Below are 17,312 nucleotides of genomic sequence, written 5' to 3'. Positions count from 1 at the left end.
CACAAAGACGACCAGCTGCATCAGCGAAGTTTAGAAGACAGACAGTGAAACTTAAAAAAAGGAAACAGACAGATTTGTGGGAATGCTGGGGCTGGGGAACATTAGTAATTAGAAACACAAAATGTTTCTAAGCATTTGTAAATGTTTGTTGGAGGGTTTAGAGGAGTTGAATCATTTTGTGTGAAAGTTAAAGTCAAACACACTCTTAGTAGAGAGAGACTGTGTCTGCAGGTCAAACAGGTCTCACTGTGATGTCCCTTTAGTCAGACTCTGTCTCTGCTACATTAATGACTGAAAGTTGTCACGTTCTTATTTAGTTAATACTCTTTAAACCAGGTGTACACTTTTAGTTTAATACATTATAGATTCTCTGATGAAGAAATACGGTATATATATGCACACTGATGAAGCGGTATCTAAAATGTTTTTATGTTTGACATACCAAGACTGTTTCACACTGCAGGAGTTGCAGATGATAAAACAAAGACTGTAAAGCTAAGCAGTTTGTTTGCTGTTTATCACTGCCTGTCCATTAGTCAAATTAATATTACTTTTATCAAAAATAATTTCCCGTCTGTATTTGGTCTTCCTCCATAGTCGCCATAGTCACATCATTGTGTTTTGTTGATGTTTCCCCTCCTTGTGATTCATTCAGTGTTCCCATGTCTGTTTCGCCCCCGGTCCCTGTGTGTCGAGCCGTGTCTCTTAGTTTGTATCCTGTTTTATTTGGAAAGTCTCGTGTCCTGTTCAGTGTGTTCAGTTTTGCTTTCTCCTGTCTCATCACATCTAATTTGTCCCTGCTGTGTCCTCATGTGTTTCCATTTCCCTTATCATCCCTTTGTGTATATATTGTGTGACTTTCCTTTTGTTCATTGTCAGGTTGTCTGTTTATTATGCGTTATGTGTCGGGGGCTGGATCTGGACCCAGTATTTTGAGTTGTGTGTTTTTGGAGGTCTTATATTATATTGAATATATGCTTAGTTCTTGTGTTGCCATTATTAGTTAGGATTTAGTTGGGTGTTATTCTAGCTTAGGTTTCCATCTTACACCTTAAAGGTCGTTCCCTGAAAATATTGTCTGACATTAAAGTGGTCTGTGGCGCAAAAAGGTTGGGGACTCCTGCTGTACAGTACAGAATGCGTTTAGCTTGTCGAATTTACATAAATCTTCGATCGCTAGCAGTGTAACTCTGAAGTGCTGCACTGTGTGTTTATAAGTTTTCTCCCAAACAAACACAACAATGCCGACGAAACGTTTTGCACCCTCAAATGCACCTTTAGGTTTCATTCCATGATACTGGACTTATGTTTCTACGAAGGTTTGACCTCTAAGAGTGTTTAACATGATAGTGATTTATTGATTCTAACCCTAAATCTATCCAGTAATGTCTGCACATATTTTCAGTACTGATTTTAAAGTGTTTTAATCCTTCTGTCACTCAGGGAACCCAATAAGGATTCAAATACTTCAAAAGTCAACCAATGACATTGATGTGTAAGACTATTTAATAATTATTTATTGTTTATATTTCATTTATTCATTCATTCTTTGCACTGTGATTTAACCCATCTTTGTGTAAAGCAGGGGTGTCAAACTCCAGGCCTTGAGAGCCAGCGTCCTGAAGCTTTTAAATGTATCTCTGCTGCAACACACCTGAATAAAATTATTAGGTCATTAGCATGACTCTACCCTACTCAAGTAAATTTAAATAAATGTAAGTACATACCACCAGGTAGCTCCACTCGTACCCAGTGTAACGGGAAGTGAGAGGGTTAGGTTTTGGCGCTTTGAATGTTCAGTTGTGTGATGCAGCGATTAACGTTTGAGTAAAATATTGGGCTCCCTCGTGTCTTCCCTACATTCCTCCACAATGTCCGTTTTTGCAAAAATGTACTTCTAGAAGTACTTTTATTGCACGATGTTCATTCACTCATGAGCTGCTGCAACATGAATCAAATGGCTGAACTGCCACCTTGGCGTGCAGTCAAGTTCTACAGTCTGCTAATGATCTAATAATAAGTATTAATATTCCTCACTCACCTTACTAAATGTTTGTGAACACAGCCAGAAACATTTGCATCACAAACACAGACTAGTGTTTATTAGCAGAAGCTTTTGGGTGGTTGCTCTCAAACCTGTGTACAAGTTGAAGCATTAATGGTCCCTTCACTGATTTCCAGGTATCCAATGTCAGGGCTAACAGATGGATTCAGACGCAGGCAGCGTTCTGGCAAGCAAAGGGTTGACAATTTATTAACACAGAAGGGAAACCACAGTGATGTGTATATACAGTGAATGGGGCAGGGCTTCAGGGCTCCAGGGGAAGGAATCCACACTCGCTCTCCACTCGGCCCAAACTCCGCCACTCCTCTTCTTACGCACACTCGCTTCTCCACAGCCACTCTCGCTCCAATTTCCACTTATGTTGACACACACAGGGATCACAGGTCAGGGTCCGCCACCAGTTCCGGGGAGATCTAAACACAAAGAGTCCAATTAGATCAATACGCCACACAACACTGAGAGAGTTTGTCTTAGGAGAGCTGAGAGCACGAACACGGGAGGTTCAACGTTCCAGTGCCGAATACTCCGTGCCGCAGCGTTAAATAGGCAAGGGGGACGCCGCCTGATCAGCAACAGGTGTAGAAATCACCGCAGATACGTGGGCCAAGGGTGAGAGCCCACAATGAGCTCCACCCAGGGAAGCAGGAGAGAAAACAAAACAAACCTGTGGCCAACATGAGCGAGCCGGAGAGGCACAGGGACCATGACAGCCAATACCAAGTGCACAAGTTCACCCCAGATGGTTCCTCTTCTCTGTAACTTGGAGGATGTGGAATAGGCTGTATTTTAATCAAAGACATATCAATCAATCAATCAATCAATCAATCAATCAATCAATCAATCAATCAATCAATCAATAACCATGTCTAAAAACAACACAGGTTGACCAAAGTGCTGTACACAGTAAAAGAAAAAGTAAAAAGTAGAAACAAATACACACAATGAACAAAACAAAAAATAATCCCAAATTTCGTTTTTTTCCTGAAGGGGTCAAACACTTTTATGCAAGAATGACAGCGAGGTGAAAAACCTTCACCCGCAAGAAAACTCGAGCTGTGACTCATAGTACGAACACACACCTCACAGTAACACACTTTGTTTAATGTGAACTTTTTGCCAAGCTAGCTAATCCTGACCAACACACCAGACACAGAAGATAAAGGAACGATGTTTTACTGTTAGAGACAGAAAGGTTAAAACATTTTGGCAGAGGGCTAAAAGGGGCTAGAATTACCCAAAAAGAAATTCCATTTGACCAAAAACACTTAATTTTTAAAAAATTAAGTATATAGTTATGAATAATGAACAAATAATTAACAAACTGGGGTTTATAAATCGTGTAACACATCCTTATGGTAAGAAATTTTACCTTAATGCGTTACATGTGTTAGAAGTCAATGTATCTTTAACAATATACTCCTTATTTTATATCTCCTGATCCTTCACAGAGCTGCATGAACCTGTTGTTGATGTCAGAGAGTCAAACTCTGCTGAAGAGTGGGTTGTTTCCTGTTCAGCCACTGGTCGACCTGCTCCCACTGTAACACTCTCACAACAACACCTCAGCTTCTCACAGTACAACACTGTCAGTGTGTCCAACACCAACGCTACATTCACTGTCACCACTACAGCTGTGCTCTCAGGTTCACGTAAACACAGCACACAGGTGGGATGTGCAGCACGAGTGCTCTCTGCTCCTCACAGAGAGGTGATGGAGACGATTCCTGAGGTCCAGCAGACGTCAGATTATCAGTGATGGTGAGAAACTGAGATGCAATAACAATGCATTGTGGTAGTATGCATTTTCTCTTTGATCAATAATTGATGTATTCATTTTGATCAGTGTCACATTTTTCCTGCTTTTTCAAGTTTCCTCCTGGATCATTGTATTAGCTGCAGTATTGGTGATGATGGTCTTTGTCAGTGTTGCTGCTCTGCAGTAGGCTACTCTTTAAAGAAAAAGACCAGATAACTTTCATTTTTCATTTCTTGTCATTTTTTTCTACACCAAAATCTATCCAATAATATCTGCATAACATTTTCTACTTGTGATTTAGTTATTAATTCTTTGCTTCATGATTCAATCGGTCTTTGTCTAGTATTAAATTTTATGTTTCCCATTTAATCCCACTGGCTTTAAAGTGTTTCACCAGATTTTTACGAAGTATTTCCAGTCTTTTGTTGTCTCTGTCCCAAATGTTCTGAAATGTGTTGCATGTATTAAAAGAAGTTGGACCAAAAAATGTACTATGTACTTATAAACTTACATTTATGAAAGCTGAACAAACATTGATGTACTTGACTTTTGTAACAGTGAAAAGGCGATCTGTTTTTATTGATAAATATATATGTTTGCATTACTGTTATTTAGATTGCCATGTTAGAACGTAGCAAACAACATTGTTTGTTCCTCTATGGTTTCTTTATTTTTACAAATCTAAATGTTTTTTGTCAAAAGATTAATAATTTCATATTGAGGTCAGATGGTCAGCAGTTTTGATGTTTTTGCAGAGATTTTATTTTTTGCAAAATAGCACAAGTAAACATTAAAAGTAGTTCCTAAATCAAGGCATTTATTATTAAGGCGGCCATTATTATGGCCCTGTGTGGAAAAAGTGATTGCCCCCTAAACCTAATAACTGGTTGGGCCACCCTGAGTAGAAACATCTGCAATAAAGCGTTTGGGATAACTGGCAATGAGTCCTTTACGAGGTGCTGGAAGAATTTCTGCCCACTCATCTTTGCAAAATTGTTGTAATTCAGCCACACTGGAGGGTTTTTGAGTATGAACCACCTTTCCAAGGTCACAGCACCTCAATCAGATTCACGTATGAACTTTGGCTAAGCCATTCCAAAGTCTTTATTTTGTTTTACTTAAGCTGCTTAGAGGTGGACTTGTTGGTGTGCTTTGGATCAAGTGCACTTCAGCTTGTGGTCGTGAACAGATGGCCAGACATTCTCCTTCAGGATCCCAGAAACTGGATTCTGTTCATCTTGACGTTGCATCTCCAGACTGAGAGATCTCAATTACTTTGTTTCTTATTCGCTTCTGAATTTCCTTGGATTGCGCCATGATGTGTAGTTTTTGAGGATCTTTTGGTCTACTCTACTTTGTCAGACAGGTCCTGTTTAAGTGATTGATTCAGCACAGGTTTGGCAGTAATCGGGCCTGGCTATGACTATGGAAAAATTGTATATTTTCTATTGATAAATGCAAATATTTTATGTCTGTTATGTGCATTGCCGTGTGGAGAATATAAGGAAAACAATTGTGTGGTTTACATTGTTTCTTCCTCTTAGATTTCTTGATTTTTTTTTAAAATTGCAATAACTTTATGTTAATTTCAGTGCACTTTCACATTTCTTTAAATTCAAACTACAGTCCTGTGAATAACTAGAAACACTTCTAGCAGCACAAATGTGAGGTAATTGTTTTCTGCTTGACTTTATCAGTCTCTCATATTGTTGTGGAGGAATGTTGGCCCACTCTTCATTACAACGTTGCTTCAGTTCTTTGAGCTTTGTGGGCATTTATTTAAGCACAGCTCTCTGAATGTCCCAGGTTGAGGTCTGGACTTTGCTTTTCAGCTATTCTGCTGTAGATTTGCTGCTGTGTTTGGGATCATTGTTCGACTGCAAGACCTAAACTTTACCTATTAAACAGTTAACTCTGTATTTTACACTTTATGTGAATATTGTTGCAGATTTCAATTATTAATGTTTTTATAACTTTGTTCTTTCTTATATTTAATATTATACAATATTTATACTTCATGTCTCTGTCTTCTTTTGAACACTCCAGCACAGCATCACTATAACTTTGTCCTCACTGACAATAAAGCTGTTTTATATATTTCATTGCAAATGTTTCAAGCAATTTGTAGCTGTATCTTAAGATATTTTGTTAATAATATAGTATTTTATATTGTTTTTTCCCCATATTTGAGAAATATTTAACATGTAAAAGTCTGTTTATGTACAATTTGGTGATATTAGCCCTGATTATTGGAGGAACTTGTACATGAAGCAGATTTCTGAGACTTCAGATTTGAAGGTTGTTGTCATATAATCTAAATGATGGCAGATTAACGTTCCCTACCTCTGTCCTACAACCACAGGACTCCTTTGCATTCGACTGATAGAAATTTCAAGCTCAGTGTTAATGAAGATTTCAAAGGCCTTAGTGCAGGGGTAGGGAACGTCTAAAACCTGCAGGGACACCGGCCCTCGAGGCCTGGAGTTCCCTACCGCTGCCTTAGTGTGAAAGGAATGAAGCTGTAGCGCCTCCCAGTGGTTGAAAAGAGGTACACAAGAGGTTTTTGCAACCTGCTGTTTAATGAAGGTAATCAGCTGGGACAAAGGTACATTATGAGAATAATATCTCTGACAAACCTCTACCTCAATTAAAAGATGCATTTTGATTTACATGAATGCATTTCATCTTCTCTGCAAAGGCTACACAACCTTCTTTGCCATTTGAGTGTGTCCAGTCCAGCTGAAACCAGCTCATTACTGATGGCATGAAAACGATCTGTGAGGTAACATTTTTACTGTCATTCATTCCTGTTGAAAACTTGTCACGTGTTTGCTTAGGTTCTTCTCAATAATCCTCCCGTATCCTGTGTAAAAACTACCCGAGCTTAAAGTATACAGACTGCCGGGAGGGGCGAGACGGGAATTTTCATTGCATATATATATATATTAAAATACAGATAGCAGCAGCCACGAAAACATAGGCAAGAGAGAGCATAGCAGTGTCGTAGATGTAGCCAAATAAGACAGATAAATTAAGATGGAAAATCCCCAAAACAAAACCCAATCTTTAGTGTGGGAGCATTTCCATGTCATTCCCAAAGGTGTAATTATTTTCAGCGACTGCAAACTGAACACAAACTTTTCATAACTGAGTTTGTTTCTTCAGTTGTATTTTGGTAATGCTGTTGTACAGCAGGGAAGCAAACACAAGTGCTAACGCTAACAACATCCAATCAGGATTTATTGGTTAGATCAAAGCTAACATCTGCATTACATGTGAGCACTACACATGTTATTTAACATATATAACGTATAAGATTTTTACATCTTTCTCTTTCCCTCGAGAAGAACTGCTAAAACTGTAGAAATAACATTACAGAAAAGCAGGACATGCTCAAGCAAAACATTATAGAAAGTCTGTCACGGTTCTGGGTCAGTTTGACCCAGTATTTTGAGTTGTCATGTTTTTGCAGGTTTAGTTTAGTTCCATGTGTCATTTTCTGTCTCTCTATGTCGAGTCTGCGTCTTAGTGTGATGGTTTCTTGTTCCTGTTTTATTGTGAAGGTCTGCGTCTCATGTGAGTGTGTTCAGTTTGACCTCTGTCTCGTCTTGGTGATTATTCCCAGCTGTGTCCACCACCTGTGTGTAATTCCCCTGTGTTTCTCTGTGTATTTAAGTCGTGTCCTCTGTCATTGTAGTTGCTGGTCTGTCTGTGTGTCCACCATGTCTCACCCGTGTGTTTGTGCTCTGTAGTTTAGTTGTTTCCAGTCTAGTTTAGTTCGTGCTCCATTTGCTGTTTGTCCATATTTATTTTTGTGTTCAATAAACCACCTTCACTTCTCCACTACTGCCTGCGATTGGATCCTCATTATTTTCACACGGCTCTCCTCACCCGCCGTGACAGTACGGACCAGCCAGATATGGATCCAGCGGCAGTCACCCCACCTAGGGAGCTTCAGGAGGCCGTTATCGACTCTGCTTCTAAATTGATTTACCAGCTGTTAGAGCATGAGGGAGAAGCGTCTCTTTACACTGTGGAAGCCAACCTACAACACCTTATTTCCAGTTACCCCTGGTTATTGGACTCACTGCGTCCGCTCGTACAGAATTTTGTTCTTCACGAGCTTCACCTACACCCCCCCGCCGCTACCGCTCGCCTGCTCATGCAGTGATATCATCAGTGACAAGTCAGGTGATAGAGGCTAATGCAAAATGGTGTTTCAGTGAGGCACAATTTATTATGACAATACATTTTTAAAAAAATACTCAGTATGAATTAAACAGGTTAAAGGTCAATGCTCTGTTGTAATATAAAGACAAAATGATTGACAGCAGCCCAGCAATATCAGTAAAACGCAAATTAGCCACATGGTGCAATGTAAGGAGCTCTGTGATTGGTTAGGAAAGGACAGACTGGCCACCTCGATTTTTCTTCACTGCACATTGATCCATAGCTTTGCTCTGTAAAGGCTAACAAAGTGCTTTTGCTTTACAAAGACATTCAGCGTCGGTATTCACTCTTTTAAAATGCCACTGAACACTGGAGTGAAATGGAGCCCTGATCCTCAGAGTTTTATTGTTGCTAACATTTCTTATAGATACCACAGATAGTGCCCCACTGCAGTAATCACTCATGTCTAGATATTCCTGTTAAAAAGGAGTTTTTCCTCCCCACTGTAACATGGCAAACATAGCAAACGGATAATCCAGCTGAAGCTTCAGACAGCCGTCGTTGTTATAGTTGAGTTAGGCAGGGCTTTTGTGCAGTCCTAAGAAACATACTGCCTAGAGTGTTTTTCACTTTGTGGAAGAGTTTCTTTATTTTTTTTATGTTAGTGTGTGGAACTGAGGTGCTTCGTCAGGAGCTCCTTCAGTTGTTGGAGGATGGAGAAGAGGACGCAGCCATGACTTGTGAGACGTTGTCTGAGTCAGCTGCTACTCACTGGGCGATCAGAAACATGGTGTCCTTGCTAAAGTGGAAAGAGGCCAGGCCTTGTCTTATAGACAATATGTTAGCTACTCTGGATCCACAGTCACACCGTGTGTGTCAGTGTGGCAAACAAGTAGTTGTGAGGTGTCTGGACTGCCTGCCTCTTCCATTCCTTTGTGCTGACTGTGATATTGCAGTTCACACACGCTTTGTCCTGCACAGCAGAGAGGCAGTAACAGGAGGGTTTTTGCAGCCTTCATCAGAGTTTCACAATCCAATATGTACGGTTTTTAAGTCTTATGCATTTATTGCTATGTACTATGAGTGTGTGCTGTTATTGTATATTTATTGTGTATCATTTAATTTCCAATTCTTTTTATATATATTGTGTGTTTTTAATGTTAGTTCGGCTGTTGCCTGTGCAAAGACCAGACTGTGTGTGACTGCCCAGCAGGTAACGTTGAGGTTTCACCCGGTGCAATTGTGGCTCTTGTAACCATAAATGGTAAGTTGCTCTTTTGTCACACAGTACATACACAATAGATGTGTTTGCAGGTTTTATTGCAAATTGTACATTGCTACATTGTTTTGAATTACCCTCGGCCCGCAGTATATGTGGGCACCTGTCAAAGGTCATTTGGATTTACCAGACCGCTTTGAAAACAACATGGGAAAAAATGAATGTCTTTGTTGAGCCATGACTGGATTTCTCCTTATCCTTCCTAAAGGCCGTTATAACCTTGCACTGCCAGTGGTGAGCTGCACCAGCTGTGGCCTAATGTGGTCCCCCTCAGTTAAGGACTTCCAGGGTGGTGGATATTGGCCTGGCACCTTAAATTTCTGCACCCTGTTTTCAATGGATGTCTTTCAGTCTTTCTATGACATTAAGAAGCTGCAGCAGGGATGTCACTTAAGGCCTTTGTCAAAGTGCTGGATGAACGAACAGCCCATTTTGGAAGGGTGAGTTTCTAAATTTGTCAAGTTTAAGGAAATTGTGCAAATCAATGTTTATGATGACTGTCCGTGAATATTCTGTTGTTTGTCCTCTACTTAAAAGACTGGCCGAATATCAGCTGATGCCTTCAGCAAAAGTTTCTTGGAGTGGAGTGCTGTAAAGTTTGAGGTGGACAGGATGTGCAAGGAGCCATGCTTTAGCTGCCCTGCCTGCACTCCAGACATGCTCGCCGTCTCAGTTGATGGAAACTGCAAGCTTTATCGCTTTCAATCAAATGCAAGGTACGTTATGCATTGTGTACATAAATCAAATATGGATTTGTACAAAAATTGTATTTTGATGTTTCTTTTCAAACAACTGTCACCGTGTTCGTTCAGCACTTCAGAGCAGGGGAACTTTGAAGGTGTCTTCATTGAGAAAGATGAGGAAGTTGCTGAGTTTGTGAAATACATCCAGAGACACACAAATGATGTAAGATACACATATATATCAGTGCTGTCAGCATTAATCTTGTTAAAATGACGTTAACGCCATAACCATATACTCATACGTGTGTGTGTGTGGATACATATTTGGATGGGTGGATATTTATTTTGTTTTTCTCTTGGTGTTGTCGTAATACTATTTACTTGACTTTATCTTAATGTGTACTTCATTTTGAGTAGCTCACACTTGGATGTGCGAGGTATACTGCAGCTTGTAGTCTTGGATACGTTTAAGACATTTTGTTATAAGGTTGAATGAATTCAGCAGTCATGTATTGTGACCTCCTTTCTATAGATCAAATGGGGAGGTGCGTTTCAGGATGGGGCCGGTTCTACAGTTGGAGAAGAGGTGGAACAAGTAAACAGTTTCCTGTCTAGGGCGGCCATCACAACGAAGTACATGTCTAAAGCAGGTGTGTGTCTGTGTGTGAGATTCCACTCAGTCTCCTGCTCATTCATTCTTATTTGTATACTAACTGAAATGCAGGGCGAACAGACATGCTGAGCCTCCTGGCTTTGGGCTGGAACAAAAGGAAAGTGGAACAACTGGGCCGCACTTTGAGCCAGAGATATCTAAAGGTCATTTTTTCAACACCCATTTTAATGTGTGTGGTAATGGGGGGGAAACACCAGTACTCTAAAAATGTCCATATGAATGACATTTATTAATGTATTCTTAGATCATAAGGATCCTTAGAGAACAAGTGGAGAGCCTGAATGCGAGCAGAAATGAGCTGGGTGTGGATGACGACACACTGCAGCAATGGGCTGAAGGTGAGTCTCAATATAATGCACTCGTGTATAACAACAGGACCCACCATGGCCTCATTAAAGAACTTAGAGTTAAGATCTTTCTGACAGTGTCAACAAACAATGAAAAATAAGCTTGTAAAAGCAGAATTGATGGCAGAGTTGTTGCGTTTGATCAAATTGGATTGGACCTGGGTTGAAGTGATGTCGTACTAGTTGGTTTTATAAAGCTGAACACCAACATACTTGTTATCTCATGATAATGCAGCACATGAAGGCTCCAGATGTCTTATAATGAATATCATCAAGTCAGTGATTACAGAGTCCACTGTAGTTTGGTGACTGTTACTCATCCTGTGTTCTGATTAATATTCCTCTCACTTAGAAACGGATCAAACTGATGGCAGCCTTGGAGCGTTGCAGGCACGAGTAGAGGAGCTTGTCGTCATCATCAGAGTGCGAACACAAAGTCTTTACAGACAAAATGGTGTCACAGTTTCTTTGAAACGGACCGTTTGATGCTCAGTTTGTACAGCTCGTACAGCTACTTTGTAAACAGAATAAAATCAGATCCAGGTTTGTTTAAGCTGGATGTGATTTGTTCTAGCAAACGAATTGATGAGTGTAGATTAAAATGTAAATATATGCATTATGTGAAGGTGTTCCTTTTTATGATTATTTACAGATAGCAACAAGAGGCGACACAGAATTCGCAAGGTCATCTTAGATGAGAAGAAACGCTTGGCGGCTGCTGTTGACGACTACAACAAGGAAACAAGCAACAAAGCAAATCGTATCCAGTGATGCCCTCATGCAGAGCGACGTTTGGCCCTGGCAGAGCACAAGTGAACGTAAGCTCTTGATTTCTAAATATCCTTTTTAAACAAACTCCCAGTATCTGAGCAGCAGTTGAATGTTTTGTTCTTGAATCATAATATGCTGCTATGTTTTCCCATCTGATGTTGTTAAACTGCAGCTGCTGCTGACCTCCGGACAAAGAGAAAGGTCTTTGAGAAGGTGATGGCTGTGAGGCGCCTGAGAGAGGAGGAGATGATCCTTTGCAGGGAGATGCAGAATCACTGGACAGTGTTGCGAATGCGATCTGTGGTGTTGGGGACAATCTCCTCAGACTGTAAGCACATCTTTTATTTATTTATACATTTGGTGATGAATTGATTGAAAATAATAGCAGATGCTAAAGTCTTACTGGATCTTTTACCTATATTTGGGTTGCTAGCTAACACTGCCTTCTCCCTTAAAAAAAGTTTAATTACATGATCCTAACTCCTGAGGTTCAGGGTTTACGTGAAACCACCAATGTTCAAACACCTGAACTTTCCACACAGAGCACTATGGACTCTGACCAAACAGGCAGACGTTACCCTGAGAGAAATCCCAGAGCACCTCAGAGACTGAACTTATAGGTTTCCAGTTCATTTTGTAAGGAAAGCAGTTAAAATGTTTAAGAGGAAACAACCTACCTCTATGTTGTAAATCACTGAGTAGGTGTCATATTTCAGTTTAAGTACAATTATTGGGTTACGGCATTTACCTGAAAATATCTCGATTGTTTGATACTTATGTTCATCAAAGCTGGATGGGAGGAACTGTGATGTATTTAGTAAAATCAGTTTATATTTTGTGGTAAAGTAGAGAACACCAAGCGTGGTGTATGTGCGCATTGATATGCCTGTGCCTTTCCACAACATGGTTAATAAAGTAAGTTACTAACAACCAAAAATGTGTTGTTACTTTACCAGTTAAGTTATAAGAGAGAACATAACAAACTGGTTGAGATCCTGGATTAAAGAGGGAATGGGAAGGGAAGAGGAGTACAGAGGACTGATTGGTCGGTTCGTGAGGTGGTGTGAGGAGAATCACCTGAAACTGAATGTGGCCAAAACAAAGGTGCTGGTGGTGGACTAATTGTAATTTAAAATGTGAAAATTTTAGCTGTCCTCCATCATTCTCCCTGAGGAGTCGAGTTACGGTGACTTTGTATCTTCTACAAGAGACGGACAAGAGCAAGTTTAAAAAAACTGTAGAGGAAAATATGGCAAAGTCCCAAGACTTACAAAAGGAAGCTTATGCTAGACGAGTCCAGAAGTACAGAAACCTTGTGTACAGCGTTGGAGATGAAGTTCTTCTCTTGAACATGAAACGTGGAAGGAAGGGAGGAAGACTTGATCCAGATTTTTCAGGACCCTACACCATTCAAGACATCGCTGGCAAATGTGTGAGATTAAAAAACACAGAAGGAGCAACTTTAAGAAATCACTACAGCATTGACCATATCAAGCCGTACAGAAGAAGCCACCATGTAAATATCAGTGACAAGTAAAAATACCCAACTCGCAGTCAGACAGGGAAAAGCAGCACAGACCTGAAGATGCCCCCCTGCCATCCTACTGCTAACCCTCAGTGCCAGCAAAGTCCAGAGGATTCATTCTGCACCCAAAACGGCTGACACAAGGAGTTTAATTGTGTTCCAGGACCAGAAACGCGTGAACAAGAACTTCCCTCCCGGAAACAAAGCTTAGAAAATGAAGGTGACATAGTGAACAACTCTTTTTGACCAGTTGGTCATTTGTTGCCAGTTTGGCGTTGCAACTTAATTGACTGTTGCATGACTTTGTTTGCATTTTGCAGTCTTCAACTCATATTGGATGTAAAGAAACATGCAACGTGCACTGAGCTTGTGGAAGTCTGGAAATGGATCTGCCTGTCAGTAATTTTCTATTTTGCCCACCCGCTGTACCTTTCCTATTTCTCTGCGTGTAAATGCATGCCTATTGTATTGACTTTTTTCCTGTTGTGGCCCGTTGGCCTTTACCAAGCTTATCCACTAGAAATCTCAGGCATGCCTGAGCTAACTTATCATATTTTTCTTTTAGTAAAGAGGCTATGGCGTGCAAAGGATACTGGGCGCTTGGAGGCAGCTGTTGGACCATACAAGTTATTGGATTCCTCTTTTCAAACACTGCAGGGGTCACGGTGGTTTCTGATGAGGTAAGAGAACTTATCATTATTGAGTCTGATTTCGAGGTTCTGCTCCTTCTGAAGCATTTGCAGTGCAGAGACCATTAATAGTTTAAAATGTGCGGGTAGGTGGGGGGTTTGTATTGCAAAACTCTGATAAGGTTTCACCCATTCACTTCAACAGGAAAAAATGTTATCAACCACAACACAGATGTTGTGACATCTGTGACATCATAATACCCAGTTTCAGTATATGCAGAAAGAACCTTTATCAGCAATTCTATTCCTTTAGATGTTTTTGTGTACAGCACTCAAGCAGTTACTTCAAAAATTGTTGCTGTTGTTGTATAAACTCAGATTTTTCAAAACAGGTCATTGATGCATATCTGCACCGTGTTATTGACAGACGAAAGGTAAGTAAGAAATGTCATTTACCTACTAATTTTGAAATAAAAAAAACCCTATTCACTGTTCTATAACATTTTTCTATACTTGTGCAGAATGCTGCACACCTGCTCTGTTCAGTAGTTGCAAGCTCGTTGTTTTCTGGGCAGTTCAGATGCCTCAACTGGTATGTTGAAAGCTCAGAAGTGGTCCAAACAGTTGACTCCTTTCTGTTGCTGAGGAAAGAGTTCGGTTCCTTTAAAGAAGACTATATTTGAAAACACCCTGAGACGCATGGTACCTAAGTCAATCCAAATTACTCTGCACTTCCAATCCCACAGATGAAGTTCCCAGTTGAAGACGTGGCTGTGCCCTGTGAACTTTGGTACACACTGGATTCTTGTGGTATGTGTTCATTTTGTTATTAATTTGCATAATTTGTTGTGAAGCAGTTTCTTGCACAAAGTGTTATTTTTAAATAAGTTTTCAGTGGCACAAACAATTGTAATTTTTAATTTAACTTTTTCTTTAGATTGTCAACATTTCTGCACAGAAAATACTGCTCATAGACCCCATGGGAATGAAGGTGTTTATGACAGGAAAATTCTGCGCAACTGGAGGTATGTATGATACTGAGGTGTTATTCTTAGATTAAAAAAAAAAAATCTTGTTTCATTACAAACACTTTTGTTCAACTAGGAATTTTCTGAGGATGAGAGGGCATGAAGACACCATGGAGTGGCAGTTACAGACTATGCAACACAACAAGCGACAGGATTCCAGCAGTTGTGGAGTTTTACTGTTAAAGGTAACCCGTATTCAAATGATTCAGTTTCTTGTTAGCTAGAATTAAGACTTTAAGTGAATTTAAGTGAAGTGAAAGTTATTTCGGTCAACAACAACAAAGATGATCATTTTACATAGAAGTACTTAATCATACAGTAACTGAAAAAGGAAAAGGCTGAAGCCTTGTGGCTTATAATTATCCTATCCTTTACCTAATTAAGACTTTACATTCTAATTATGATCAATCTCACAGTTTGCAGAACACTACCTTGATTTTGGAGAGGTCGGTGAGGTGTCAACCACTACAGAGGCAGTTGTGCTGGAGCGAATGCAGATAGCTTGCACCCTACTTGAAAATCGAGGTAAGTCCAGTAAAGTCCTTATCACGTTAGTGCGTACTTCCAATTTAAATAGTGCTTTTCAAACAGCACAGTACAAATAGTGCTCTTCAAACACTTTCAGATAAGACCCTTCTCAAAGTCTAATTTAGACTAATTTTCCAGGAAGTATATTTGGAAAAAATGTACTATTATTTTTTAATTATTCAATAAATAATGTTTGATTAAAACCTAACTATGATTGTGTTTCAGGGAACGCTGAGGACTACTGCATTGTTTGCTCCATGTTAGATGCTAACGCTGACCGCAGCATGATTGAAATGGTAAAACAAAACAAAAGAAACACATAAGTCTTAGTATCATTACTTGCCAATCATAATTAAAATGTTGAGTAATAGTATTCACCAAACAGAATATGAGCCATTTATTTTTCCTTTCCAGGTGCAGTGTGAATCTTGCCAAAGATGGGCACATTTTGCATGTGAAAAATATAAAGAGAGCAACCAAGAATATAAATGCCAAAAATGTAGCCAGAGTCAGACAGAGACTGTGCAGAGACTGTAGAAGGACAGAGCAGCAGCAGAGCAGTCCAGATACACTGATGATCCTCTGTCAGATCCAGAGGGACACACAGGGATGATGCTGGACTCTACATTGTGTCTGACAGTGGAGCTGTTCTCAGAGCAGTTCACTCTGCAGCACTGACAGTCATCTGCACTTCTTCTCATTCCTCTGTCAGTCACTGCTGGATGAAGCTCTCCTCTCCACCTCCCAGTAACATGGCCCAGTCAGAGCATCTCTACACACAAGCTGCTGCTGCTTCAACCTCTCTGGATCATCAGGACACAGCTCCTCCTCTCTCAGCACACACACCGTCCTGTTTACCATCATAGCCTCCACCTGCAGAGAGAAGAAGGAAGAGCAGAGGAGATAAACGAGTGTTTCCAGAGACTCTTCATCAGCTGTCAGTCAGTGATGCAGCACATCCAGTATAAAGAGCAGCAGGGACTTCAGTGCTGGGACTGTACTAGGACTCATTGTTGCTTCACTTTTTCTAATCTTTGGATTTTTATTGAAGTTGATGAAAATGTTTTTCCCTCCTAGTTTGAGTTTGGACTTTCATTCATTAGAAGAACCTTGGTGTGTCCACTCTGAGCTCTGTAGGAACCCCAACAACAAGCCCAACAATCCAGATGGACGGTTCCAGCTGTTAACTGGAGGAATTCCATCCAAACATCTGCTCTCACTAAATTCTTCCTCACCTACAGACTGTGTTCTTCACTGCTTTAAACATGGAAATGAATGCAGTCATTGGTCTGCGTGCTGCTTTGTTCAGAGAGCTGATTGGCTGTTGACAGCGTTTGATCAGAGCGTGTCAGCCGTTACCATGGTGACCATAAAGGTGAGAAACAGGAAGTGTTTGTGTCCAATCCTGAAGCCTGTCACCGTTCTCCTCTCACAGCTTCACTGAGAAGCTGCAGCTTTACAGGAAACACTGGATCTTTGTTTCATACTGACTGTGTTTAGTACAATACTGCTGACAGCACCACCCACTCACTCCATCACTCTACTTACTCCAGAGTCTCCAGTCTGTAGTCTGGACTCTGCTGAAGATCAGACAGCTGCTTCACATCTGGATCCTTCAGGTTGTTTCCCCACAGCTCCAGCTCTCTCAGATGGGAGGGGTTGGACTTCAGTGCTGCTGCCAGATAATCACAGCTGATCTTTGACAAACCACAGCTCCACAATCTGTATAAAGAATGAAAGATGTAAGTTTATTAGACAAAGTGTGAGCTTTAAATCATTCAGTGTTTCATCATCTGTTCAGAGCTGAAGAAGGTTCAGAATGTAGAAGTTTAGAAAATGGAAACTCCAAACAGCTGAA

General features: G+C 40.3%; 2 long non-coding RNA genes across 2 annotated transcripts in view; both read right to left on the bottom strand.

Annotated features, from left to right (window-relative positions):
• Window positions 1–17,053, bottom strand: part of LOC146716517 (uncharacterized) — a 43,716-nt gene extending 26,663 nt beyond the window's left edge. The window contains exon 1 of the long non-coding RNA XR_014919227.1: window positions 17,003–17,053. This is a non-coding gene — a long non-coding RNA (uncharacterized LOC146716517). The remainder of the gene's footprint in view (window positions 1–17,002) is intronic.
• Window positions 2,227–3,039, bottom strand: LOC146716518 (uncharacterized). Its single transcript, XR_014918995.1, has 2 exons — window positions 2,730–3,039; window positions 2,227–2,478 (listed from the first exon to the last, which is right to left on the bottom strand). It is a non-coding gene; the product is annotated as an uncharacterized LOC146716518 (long non-coding RNA).
• Window positions 17,054–17,312: the final 259 nt, after the last annotated feature.

The sequence above is a fragment of the Copadichromis virginalis genome, linkage group LG3 (assembly GCF_057382275.1).
Source record: "Copadichromis virginalis isolate Kocher_CV1m ecotype Utaka linkage group LG3, C_Virginalis_male_GT1.1, whole genome shotgun sequence".
In the NCBI taxonomy this organism is placed as follows: domain Eukaryota; kingdom Metazoa; phylum Chordata; class Actinopteri; order Cichliformes; family Cichlidae; genus Copadichromis; species Copadichromis virginalis.
The sequence above is the reverse complement of the archived record's forward strand: the minus strand, read 5'-3'. Positions and strand labels throughout refer to the sequence as shown.